A 12,071-nucleotide genomic window follows, 5' to 3' on the forward strand; every position below is an offset into this window, starting at 1 on the left:
TCGACTTTAGAAGTCAGAAAATTTTCGACTTAGAAGTTTATTTTTGAGATTTTTTTTTGAGACTACACCAGATCTCGAAGTTTTATGCATATCTGAGACACCTGGTTTAAAAAAAAATCTATTTCGACAGTTTCTGTGCATTTTACCGTCGGTCAAAAGAACCGAAACTTTTTGAGGCTTCCAGTTAGAATGTCCGATTGAGCTGAAATTTTGCATGAGGGCTTTTTTCGAGAAGGGGAAACTTTCATTAGCACCCTAATAATCAGTAATACGGAACTCTAATATTGAAAAAAAAATGAGGCTTGCACTGCCAATATTTCTATGTTTACCATATTTGGCCTTGCCAATGTTGCCATTTTCGGCAGTTTTAGCATTTCTGACATTTTCGATATTTTTGGCGTTTTTGACATTTTCAATATTTTTACATTTTGGAAATACCTTATGTCACTTCTGACATTAATAACGTTTTCTAGTACCATTCTTAATATTTTTGACATTTATAAATATTTATAAATTTGTAAAACTGTCCCGGCAAGCTTAGTACCATTTTTTTTAAGTTGAATTTTTGTTTCGAGCATTATCACGACTATGGAAATACTCATATTTGGTGATATTTGGTTACTTTCAAAGTTAGGAGAGGTGTCGACCCATCATAGAAACATTTTTCACCCCCGAAAACTTTCACATGCCAAATTTGGTTTCATTTGCTTGATAAATTCTGGAGTCATGCATAAACTTGTGTTCTATTTGTATGGAAGCTCTCCTTTCCACATTTCTTATCCCCAAAAACCTCCGCATGCCAAAATTGGTTCCATTTAATTGACTAGTTTATGAATTATACAGAAATTTGCGTTTCACCCCGCCCCCCACCCCTTCCTTGGAAGAGAGGAGTGTCCAGAGAAGTGCCAAATTTGGTTCTATTTGCTTAAATAAATCTCGAGTTATACAGACATTTGTGTTTTGTTTGAATGGGAGCCTTCCCTTCCAGAGCAAGGAAGGGTGTCAAACTACCACAGAAATAAAAAAAAATATCTTTTCAATACATGACGGTGTCAACTTTGGCCTCATTCGCTTGATCAGTTCTCGAGTTATGCAAAAAAATTGGTTCATTTGTATGGAGGCGCTCTCTTCCATAGGAGGGAGAAGTCTCAAACTATCATAAGAACATTCCCGGCCCCGAAACCCCCTACATACAAATTTTAATGAGGATCGGTTCAGTAGTTTCCAAGTCTTTGTCGATTGTGACAGACATACAGAACTCAATTTTTATGTGTATAGATTTTCATTATTAGACGAAGCGAATATTTGCTATTTTTGGTACGAATTTTGATTGCACAAAATAAAATCTGTACCAAAAATCGCAAATATTTGCTTCGTGTAATACTTGCCTAAACATATAAAAATGCAGCTCTGCCTTCCTGATCCATATTGGCTTGAAAACTACTGAACCAATCGGCGTGAAATTTTGAATATAGAAGTTTTAGGGGCCGATAAAGGTGACTAAGTTAGTTCGAGACCCCTCCCTCTTCTGGAAGGGAGGGGTTCTATACAAATGAAACACAAATTTCGCACAGCTCGAGAACCAATGAAGCGAATACAACCAAATTTGGCATGTGAATGTTTTAAGGGGCAACAAATATGTCAATAATGCCTCGACACCTCTTCCTCTGTTGGAAGGAAGGGGTTCCATACAAATTGAACACAAATTTCTGCCCTTCTCGAGAACTGATAAAGTAAAGCTTAGCTTAGCTTAGCTTGACTGACTGCACATATCAATGGTTGCACTCCGTGATTGATCCGAATCAGTAAAATTGCACAGTGAATCAACTGAATGGGGTCGGGAGTGACCGATCATTCCATTGTACAAGTTTTAGTGATTCAATACTTTGAAGGATCAATAACGACGCCGGCTACGTCCTTGCAATCAGGTGAGAAGAGGAAAGGGATGTTAGTGTGACCCTTGCTATTTGGAGACCGTGTTAACCTCTGCATCTCCACAAAGGTCACAGGAAGGAGGTTTGTGTTAGTAGGGGAGGGCTCGTTAGATCAGGATTCACTTTGATAAGTGATGCGATCATACATGTAACTCCTACCCGTCTATATTTAGCAATTTTCGGTCTATTCTATATTCAGCCGGCTGACTAGAGGATTCTCGAGAACTAATCAAGTAAATGAAGCCAAACTTGGCATGCGAATGTTTTAAGAGGTAACAAATATATTCATAATAGTTTGACACCCCTCCCTCTTCTGGAAGGGAGGGGTTTTCTACAAATGAAACACAAATTTCTGCACATCTCGAGAAATAAATGGAATCAAATTCGATATGTTGAGGTTTCTGAAAGCAAGAAAAAAAATTCATGGTGATTCGACACCCCTCCTTCTTCTGGAAGAGAGGGCTCATAAAAGTGAAACTCAAATTCCTTCACAACTTAAGAACTAATCAAGTAGATGAAGCCAGATTTCGAATATGGAGGTTTTCGGGAGCAAAAAAATATTTCATGGAGGTTAAACACCCCTCCTACTTCTGGATGGGCGGGCTCTTATACAAATCAAACACAAATTTGTTTCGACACTCCTCTGTACTCTGGAAGGGAAGGGAGGTCTCCCTTAAAAAAAAAAAACAGATATTTTAACGAGGTTTTTCGGGAAACAGCCTGAAATGGTCGGGGAACAGGAGCCAGAACTCGACTCCAGACGCCATTTTTGGCGACCTCCGGTTTCTGAAAAACAGCCTAAAGTGACCAAACACCACCCAATATGAGTATACCTGGAAACAGAATGATGCAAGGGGCTATAAATTGACCTCAAACACCATTTTGAATTGTGAGATGGCAACTTCTGGAAAACAGCCGAAAATGACCGAATACTACTCAATATAGATATTTCCGTAATCGGGATGATGCACAGAAGCCAAGCATTGACGCTGGACACCATTTCGAATTCAAAGATGACCACTTTCAGTCTCTGGAAAACGACCGAAACAACTGGATACCACCCAATACGGGTATTTTCGGAGTCAGATTGATGCCAAAGAACAGCTGAAAACGACCAATATGGATATTTTCAGAATAGAGATGATGTACAGAAGCCAAAAGTAGAGGCTGTTGTCATTCCGATAAAACCTATCATTTCAAACGATTTGCCTTTTGACTTTGATCATATCCTATGTCCGATTCGTCGTGCTTTTGCAGACTATAGCAAATCGCAATCAATGAATTCGGAGTGTTTAAAATTATTTAATTAAACACAAAAATAAGCGGGACGAAGTTTGCCGGGTCAACTAGTTGTTGAATATAAAGCAAGTCAAACTATTTTTTATTTATTTTTTTAGTTTAGGCAGTGAATGTAGGGATGAAACTGGAGAAATCAATTAACTGAAAAATAGGATATTAGAAACTTCGAAAAAACAATAGTTCTGGAGGTGGGACATTATTGCTACCTTGCTAATGTTAAATTTTTGCTTCATTGTCAATGTTGACATTTTCAACGTTTTCGATATTTTTTACATTTTCGGCAGTTTTGACACATTTGATGTTTAAGATCTCTTTGACATTTCCGGTATTTTTATATTTCACAAACACATTTTTGCTACAATATTGGCCTTTTCAACGTTTACCATATTTTTGACGCTTTCGGCAGTCTTGACATATGTTCGTTTTTCTTTTTTTCCATTTTAAACATTTTCGATCATTTTACATTTTTTATTTTTATATTATTTTTTTCCATTTGCAGCAATTCAGACTTTTGGCATTTTCGGGATATATACATTTTTACCTTTGTGTCAATGCAGTATTGTTATCTTGTCAATATTGGCATTTTTAACGTTTTCGATTTTGTCAATTCTAAACAAAAAATTTTTTTCCAAAATTTTACCTTTTCTATCACTTTTGGGGTTTTCGTTACTATTTCTGTGTCTTTCGGCATGTTTGGGACATGTCCAAGAATAGTATCCATTATTTTTGGAAACATTTCCAATATTTTTGACATTTGACATTTTTGATTTTTTTCGGCAATTCTATGATTTTAGATATTTTGTCATTTTTACGTACATTTTTGCTATTTTCAACATTTTCTATGTTTTTTCACATTTTAGGCAGTTTTGACAAGAGACATTTTCGATATTTTTAATTTCGATATTTTTACATCGGAATATATATAGTTTGCTTGTCTTTCAGTCACGCACACGACAAACGAAAGTTACTCAAATTGCCTTTTTCCTCAGCAAACTCTGAAGCTGGGGTACACTAAAGTTTGTTATTTTTTTGTGGGTAGCAACGCAAACACTCCTGTTCTAACTACAAGTTACCTTTGCTTTTAGTCCTCCACTCACTCTTCTCGCCTGGTATGAAACCAGTCGTAAGGAAACCAAAGCTAACTGCGTTTTAACTAATATTCGGCACACGTGTTAAATTAGCACATGGCTATAGGTTCTGATGCAGGTGCATCGACAAAAACCGCCAAAACGTAATAAAGAGCGGAAGGCAATTTCAAGATGTAAGAAAGACATAATATCAAAGATATCAAGCATGTAAATGAAACCTAAAGTTAGCCAAACCACTGTCGGTTGATTATGAACGTTATTTCATAGTTACATGTCCAATAAGTTCTGCAATGTCATGGGCCATGGCATTACCATCAAAATTAGGTTGTCAAGTGATGGAATAAGGCAGTACCTGTTGTAGTTCATTTAGGATAGACTATGAAAAAGTCAAGAAAATAATGGGGATTATAAACCTTTTTGCTCGAGAAAATAAGCAAAGCCATTTTATGCAAAACATCATATCGAGTTTCAAGTTTAGCTTATGGCGCGTGACAAGACGCACTTGATTTTTTTTCGATATTTTCAAAAATAGAAAAGACATTTAACCTACACTAGACATGCTGCACATATTGTACCCCAAATTAATTCTTTAAGTATACTGCGACGTTCAAGATGTATGGAGAAAGGGATAATTATTTTGCTAATACGTGAAAATTTTAGCTGTTTCAAAAAATCTTAGAGTATAAGATAAAGCCATTCCCGACGAGTGACATTCAAACTTTGATTCAAGTTCAACAATTATGCTTGAAAATTTTCACGAGGAAATTATTCAGTAAGGTACAGATTGATCTTTAATTTGCAATACAGTTTGTAATAATTATGTTTATAGTTGATGAGTAATAAGAGTTCAAAGTTCATTTTTGAAGGTAAAAACTGATTTCTCTCCGCCTGGATCGGGTTAAGCTATTGGCCATTATTTTTTAACATTATGTAAAATCTAATCAACAGTTTTTATTTAAGATATTTTGATATATCGACATAAAATTTTCAAAGTTTTAAAAATTAAACATAGGTTTATCAACTATCCTGCAAATGCGCTACAGTAAGCCAACTTTTTTTATCAAATAATATTTGTTTGCTTATGTATAAGAAGACGCAGAACAAAGAAGTAGACAAAGGTGGTGGTGATGGGATGAGGATTGTTATGTTGTTACGCAACACTATAAAAGGTTTCTGTGATGGAACGCAGATGACAGATGCGCGTCATTTATCATGTGGGAAGATATAACGGAGTGTTAGAGAGGGATTTGAACTACCCATCAATGATTAAAAGAGGACAGTACTTCGCTATTCCAAGCTTTGCTATTATTAATAACAAATTGCAGGGACAAACTTTTGCATATGTGAATGTTTTTTTAGCAATCCAGTATTTTTTCATGAACTATAGTTTTTGTAAATTGTTTTTTTTTTCAATCACATTCAATTTTTGTTATTTTGTAAGTTTAGTTTGAATATTACCTATGTAATATCAAACAATTGAGAAAATAAAATATTATTCATGTTATGAAACTTGAAAAAAATTAAATCGTTAGAAAACAATTTTTCGAAAATAATCAAATAATGGAGAAAAAGTATTTAGATATTGGAGAAAACAGCTGTGCAGTTGATCCGTATAAGAAGCGAGATGCATATTCGTTTTCGAGTAAGCAATCAATCCACGATCTACTGAACGAAGGATTTATCGCAGTTTAGATAATTAATTAAGTTTTAAACCAGCGCTGGCCATCTGAATCGAATTGTCGATAGTGTCATAGTTACATCTTGAACTTCAACTTGATATTTAAAAAAAAAATTCATTTTAGATTAAATACCAACTTTTAATAGTTTAAAATGCATTTGAAAGTGGCTAGCCACTACGGGCCAACTAGTTTTAAAATACTTTGTTACTACCAATATTGATGTATTTGAAGTTTTCTATATTTTCACACATTTTCAGTAGTTTTGACACAGTTGACATTTTATAAATGTTTGACATTTGTTTAACACATTGTTGCTACGTTGCCATAATTGGTATTTTTAACGTTTTCAATATGTTTAACATTTTCGGCAGTTCAGACATTTTTAACGTTTACGATATTTTTCACATTTTTGGCAGTTTTTACTGCGACATTCTCGATATTTTTAGTGCTACCTTGCAAATACAGGTCGGACTCGATTATCCGAAATATCAAAAAAAAAAATTCATTCCGGAAAATCAAATCACAGAAAAAATATTTGCTATTATTATAATATAGGGTAGGGAACATATTCTAAGCAGCTTTAGGAACCGCCTGTGTATTGAGACGAAATACTCGAAATGTGTTGGGTGAAATTCAAACAGAAGTATATCAATCTGTTCTCTATCTTTTATCCTTGTTTAACTTGTTGTCAGGTTGTAAAACTAAGTTAGCAAACTTTAACAATAATCAATTAAAGTTACCAATCGAGGGACACTATTCCAATCACCCCTAACCTATTTTAAGCAGTCTCCATCTGTTTTGCAGGCGTTTTTTTTTTGCAGCACCCGAAGTGGCTCCTGAATGGCAATATAGGTCGATTTGTTTCAAATGGTGATTGTTCACAGATTGCTTTGTGATTAACGGTATTTCTTATATTCGTAAGACAGCTAGACAATCAAAGTTTTCGTTTCCATCATTGAAATTGTCGATATTGATCAAAATTTAGAAGTTTGAGGCCTGTTTTCTTCGACTGATTAGAATAGATGCTTCTGCTTAAGCCGTTCCTTACCCTAACCTGCTATTAACGAACATAAAATAAATATTTCCTTTTTCTATTTTACTTATATGAAGCAGTGACGTAACCAGAAATTATTCCTGAGACGAAAAGGGGTAAAATCTTGAGACGCAAAAAAATAAATTGGACATTGATTATTTTCACTTAATTCGAACATGTCCAAAACATGCCGGAAGTAACATGAATGGTCACAAATATGCCAGAAGGGATAGTAGAGGTAAAATTTCGGAATAAAAATTAAAAACAAAACAAATAAAGTTCCGGATAATCGAGTCCAAAATTCCGGATAATCGAGTCTTCGGATCGAGTACGACCTGTATTAATATCTTTTACGTTTTCGATATTATTGACATAAATGACATATTCGATATTTTTGCATTTTTTGGATATTTAAGGCTGAAACAAATTTCGTATTTTTTATGTCCAATGTAATCAAAGTTATACAAGGGGAGCGAAAAATAAAAAGGGCTGAGAAGAAAAAAAAGATTATTTATATTGAAAATTTGTCTGCAAGTTACGATGTTTGTAACTTGCATTCAAATGAGTGTTGAAAAATAACACTATCATTTTTATTAATAATTTTGCAAGTCTATTGACGACACTCTCACTGTCACTGGACTTATTTGTTGCGAAATTGAGCATAAACGCTGTCGAAAAACCAATATTGTTAACGGCTCAAACCTTTTTTTTTCCTTACAATTTCCATCATATTTGAGGGTGGTGGGTGACATAAAATGAAAATAAAGTTTGTATCGACCTTATCGCCACCTTGTTTACATTGGCATTTATAACGTTTTCGATATTTTTGACACATGTAACATTCTCGATTTTTTCGACATTTTCGATATGTTTATATTTTTTTAAATACATTATTCTCACACTCACACAATATTAACATTTCTAACGTTTTCGAGCTTTTGGAGTTTTTTGCAGTTTTGACATGTGACATTTTCGATATTCTGGCATTATCGACTTTATATCATGTTTTTGACACTGTAGATGACGTTATTGTCGGAATTTAGGCCTTTTCGATAGTATTGTCTAACCGTTTTTGAAACATATGAGAATTTGACAATTATTGCAACCTTGTCAACATTTCTAACGTTTGCGATAGCTTCTACATTTTCGGTGGTTTTTACGTGTGACATTCTCGATATTTATGACATTTTTGTTATTTTGGCCTTTTTTAACGTTATTGCCACCTTGCCATGTTGACCTTTTTTAGGTTTTTGATATTTTCAACATTTCCGGCAGTTTGGATTTGTGACATTTTCGATATTTTATAACAATATTCGATATTTCAGCATTTTTTATTTAAATTATTGCTACTTTGTCAATCGCGAATAACTACCTACTAGTTAAAACGTCTCTATTAAAATTAAACAATAATATATACCTTGTACCAATTTCAACGTTTTCGATATATTTGACAATTTTGGCACTATCAATTTTTTTGCATATTTTAGACGCTTTTGATGGCATTATTACTGTAAATTAAACCTTTTCGATATTATTGCTTTGTCATTTTAAAAATTTTTGAAACACATGATAATTTTTCATTATTATGGTTATTTATGACATTCAAGACGTTTTTGATATTTTTTAATTTTTGACAACTATTAATGTTGAGTAAAATAGTAAATAAACATTAAATTATAATTGAATCAGGGTTGAATTTTTTCTTCGAATTAATTTTTTCTTGAAATTTAACATTATTCTAAAAAATTTTATAAAATGAAAAACAAATTTTTACTTAGAAGTTAAGTTTTGCACGATTTTCAAAATTTCAATTATATAGAAAAATAATTAAATCCTGATGATGCGGTATGATTTAAATAGTAAATTCGAAGCATAAAACTCTTGGTAGTTAATTCTCTAAATGCATCCGTTTTTGAGATATTTTAAACTAAAATTTAGAAAATTTCAGTTTTCTATGAAAATACACTTTTTTGTATGTTATTTGTGGTTCTCCAGCATAAACATGAAGTGAAGTTATGGTTAGGTTCACATTCACGGAGAATTATTTGCATGAGTTGAATAATAGGTTGTGAGAAAACCAGAAAACTGAGTTTAATACCTAAAAAATGAATGGTATCATTTTTGTTCGTTGTTTTCGGTTTTGGCGTTCTAGTAACGTTTTTTGTGCGAATTTTTTACCCTGTACTTCGAAACATTTTTTGATTAAAATAGTTAACTTAAATGATCTCTGTCCCAAGCAGCACTTGCAACATGTTTTCAAATGAGATTTCTCAATATTTGTTGTTTTAAAACTTTTTTAACGGTGCAAGAAACTTTTTCGGTTACTCTGAAGAAATATAAAAGAATTGAGCAACATTTTGCTATTTACGTGTATCATTCTCGTAACTGAAAACTAGAAATTGCTCAATAATCTTCTGCAATCTATTTCCAACTGCATATTTCATGATGCTTTTAAATAACGATAATGTCACATGATGTTGCATATTGTTGTTTCACAAACGTTTTCTTTGAGGGAAAGCAAACTAGTGATGAACATGTATAGCAACATCTTGTTAAACCATATATTTGCTAAAATTACCACACAGTAAACAGCCATCTCTAATATAAACGAATGATAAATGATTATTGTTGGAAATATGGTTTTGTTATTCCATATTCCGCATGATTAACACTGCAAATCCACTGAGCAAGGTTTTCTGAACTATCGTTTCCCAAAACATTGTTCATAATTTGGCGAGTTTGAATCATAAAATTTCTTTTACAACACTTTATAAAAGGCGCGTGAATAATTACGAAGCAAAAACATTTTTTGCACGGTAAATTTTGAATCGCAGGTAGAATAACATACCTATCAGAAGCGTAAGTAGAGAAAAAGTTCGATATATTTGAGGTTTTTTATAATGTATGTAGTTATATTGAACTTCGCGACACCATCACCGAAGAGTAATGACAGTAAAGGTAAACAAACTTTATTTTATTTCTCCTCTCTTTTCTTCCTATACTGCAGCGGCTATCGATGCAGATGATGCTTCACATAGCACTGTTATATATAGGCTCCACCTCCTGCGCTTTTTCGGTTATTTACAAGTTGAATAAAAGTAACGGATGCGATTTATTACAATCTTTAAATGCTGCATTGATAGTTGCATTTGCTTCATTGCAACAATGCATGCTGCTTGGGGTTCCATACCTAATTATGAATAAAATGTCATGTTCCACAAATATTAACATTTTCACAAACAAACATTTCCCGATTCTGGCCCAATCTTACCCCGACAGACGGTATATCATCAAAAAGCTATGATTATTGCATATTTCTCATAATCAGTTATGAGGGAAAATATTACAACCCAAATGTGGCATGAAAAGCAATCAAATAAACTGTTATACTTAAATGGGCAGTTTAATGTACTCAAGAGTGTCGATAACTCCGGCACGCAACTGGTCGAACACCCATTGCAAATCGAAACCCACCGGTGGTGGTGGTTGCTGAAAGGCACTTCACTTACCCGCGACCATATGCGAAAGTATCAGATGTGCATCGATCGCAGCCGCACAGCACAACAGAGACCCACTTTCTGGTGTGAGAAGCTCTCCGATCAGCGGAAGAAAGAGCAAACAGCACACAGCGATCATCTGTGTTAAAAACCGCTAGCGTCATAGCAATTGGCGACGACGACGACGACGACGACGCAGTCGTGGCACGGTACGAAGAAAATCAAAACCATCTTCTTGCAACCCAAAGCAAGGAAAGAAAGTTCCATCTTTTCTGCAGCGCAGAACCGTCCGAGGACCACAGCAACAACAGGTCAAACCGGTCCTGGTGGGGTAAATATTTTACCGTTAGAACCGGACCGATGCGTAGCCGATCGTGCTGCCCCAAGGACCGTGAAACTTGTTCCGCCATCATCGGACATCGGCGATAAGCAATTATGTCAGCGTAGGAGAGCAAGCGAAGAAAGAACACGTAAAGAGAAGGTTTACACCGAAAATTACCAGTTCGATTGCAACGAACGAAAAAAAAAGAGCAAAGGTAACTGTAAGCAAGACGAAACCGTGGAGAAATCACGTCCCGATCGCGAGCTGCAAAGTATGTTTCCACGGCAGACACGGGATCACGGTTAGCCTTGAGATTGATCTTGCAAGCGGATGGAGCAAAAAAAGGTGGAACGTGCCAAGATGCCGAAGGCTGATAGAACAACCCACAGCTGGTTGATCACAATATTTGATGTTATTATTTATAGAGAATACGAAGAGGAAAAAACCATCGCAAGGTAAACGGATTGAACAATCGTTTTATTTGAAGCCACAGATAAAGTTTTTTTCTTTTACATTGTATGCACAGAGAGGAGGAATTCCATTTGCTCGTAATCAAGATGAAGATGGATGGTTATCATTGTTTAATGTTTCCGATGAATAAGGCTACTACTTGTACGGTTGAAACTGGGTTAAGCTAGGCCAATGTGAGCAACGTTTTTCACCATCAAACAGGATGACGAACAGGTTTGATAGATGCAAGCAACCTGGATTTCTCTAAAAAAAAAACCATATCGCTGCCCACAATCCCGTTTGAACGGCTCGCTCGGTGGATTAAATTATTTAGCTGCAAAAGATAAGAGCGGCTACACTGTCGGACACCGATGACACTCACTCTAGCAAGGCAAGGAACCAGTTTGGACGCCGATCGGACTGCCGTTACAAAATAGGTCGTAAAACAATTCACCAGAAACCGCATCATCATCATTGTCATCATCGCAGTAGCCGCAGCTTTGCTACGATGCCACGACGAGTATATTATTTTCTATTTCAGAAGGCTGATTCTACAACTCCGGAGGCTCGACTAAGGCAAAAATCGAACCGGAAAGGAAAGTTGCGGTAGCCGGAAACCGACCTTTGGGGGGATTGTCTGTGCAACTAGCAAAAACCACACATACGAAACCCGCAATAATGCCACCAAAGGCTAACTACGTTTACACTAATGTCAAGCTTTTCCGTCACCAACTTTCTCCGCTCAGTCCACCGTTCGTTGGTACATTTC

General features: G+C 35.1%; 1 protein-coding gene across 8 annotated transcripts in view; it reads right to left on the minus strand.

Moving 5' to 3' along the window:
- Positions 1-12,071, minus strand: part of LOC129725904 (putative polypeptide N-acetylgalactosaminyltransferase 9) — a 205,657-nt gene that overhangs the window by 68,418 nt on the left and 125,168 nt on the right. The window lies entirely within an intron of this gene.

Source organism: Wyeomyia smithii, chromosome 2, assembly GCF_029784165.1.
Source record: "Wyeomyia smithii strain HCP4-BCI-WySm-NY-G18 chromosome 2, ASM2978416v1, whole genome shotgun sequence".
NCBI classification, from domain to species: domain Eukaryota; kingdom Metazoa; phylum Arthropoda; class Insecta; order Diptera; family Culicidae; genus Wyeomyia; species Wyeomyia smithii.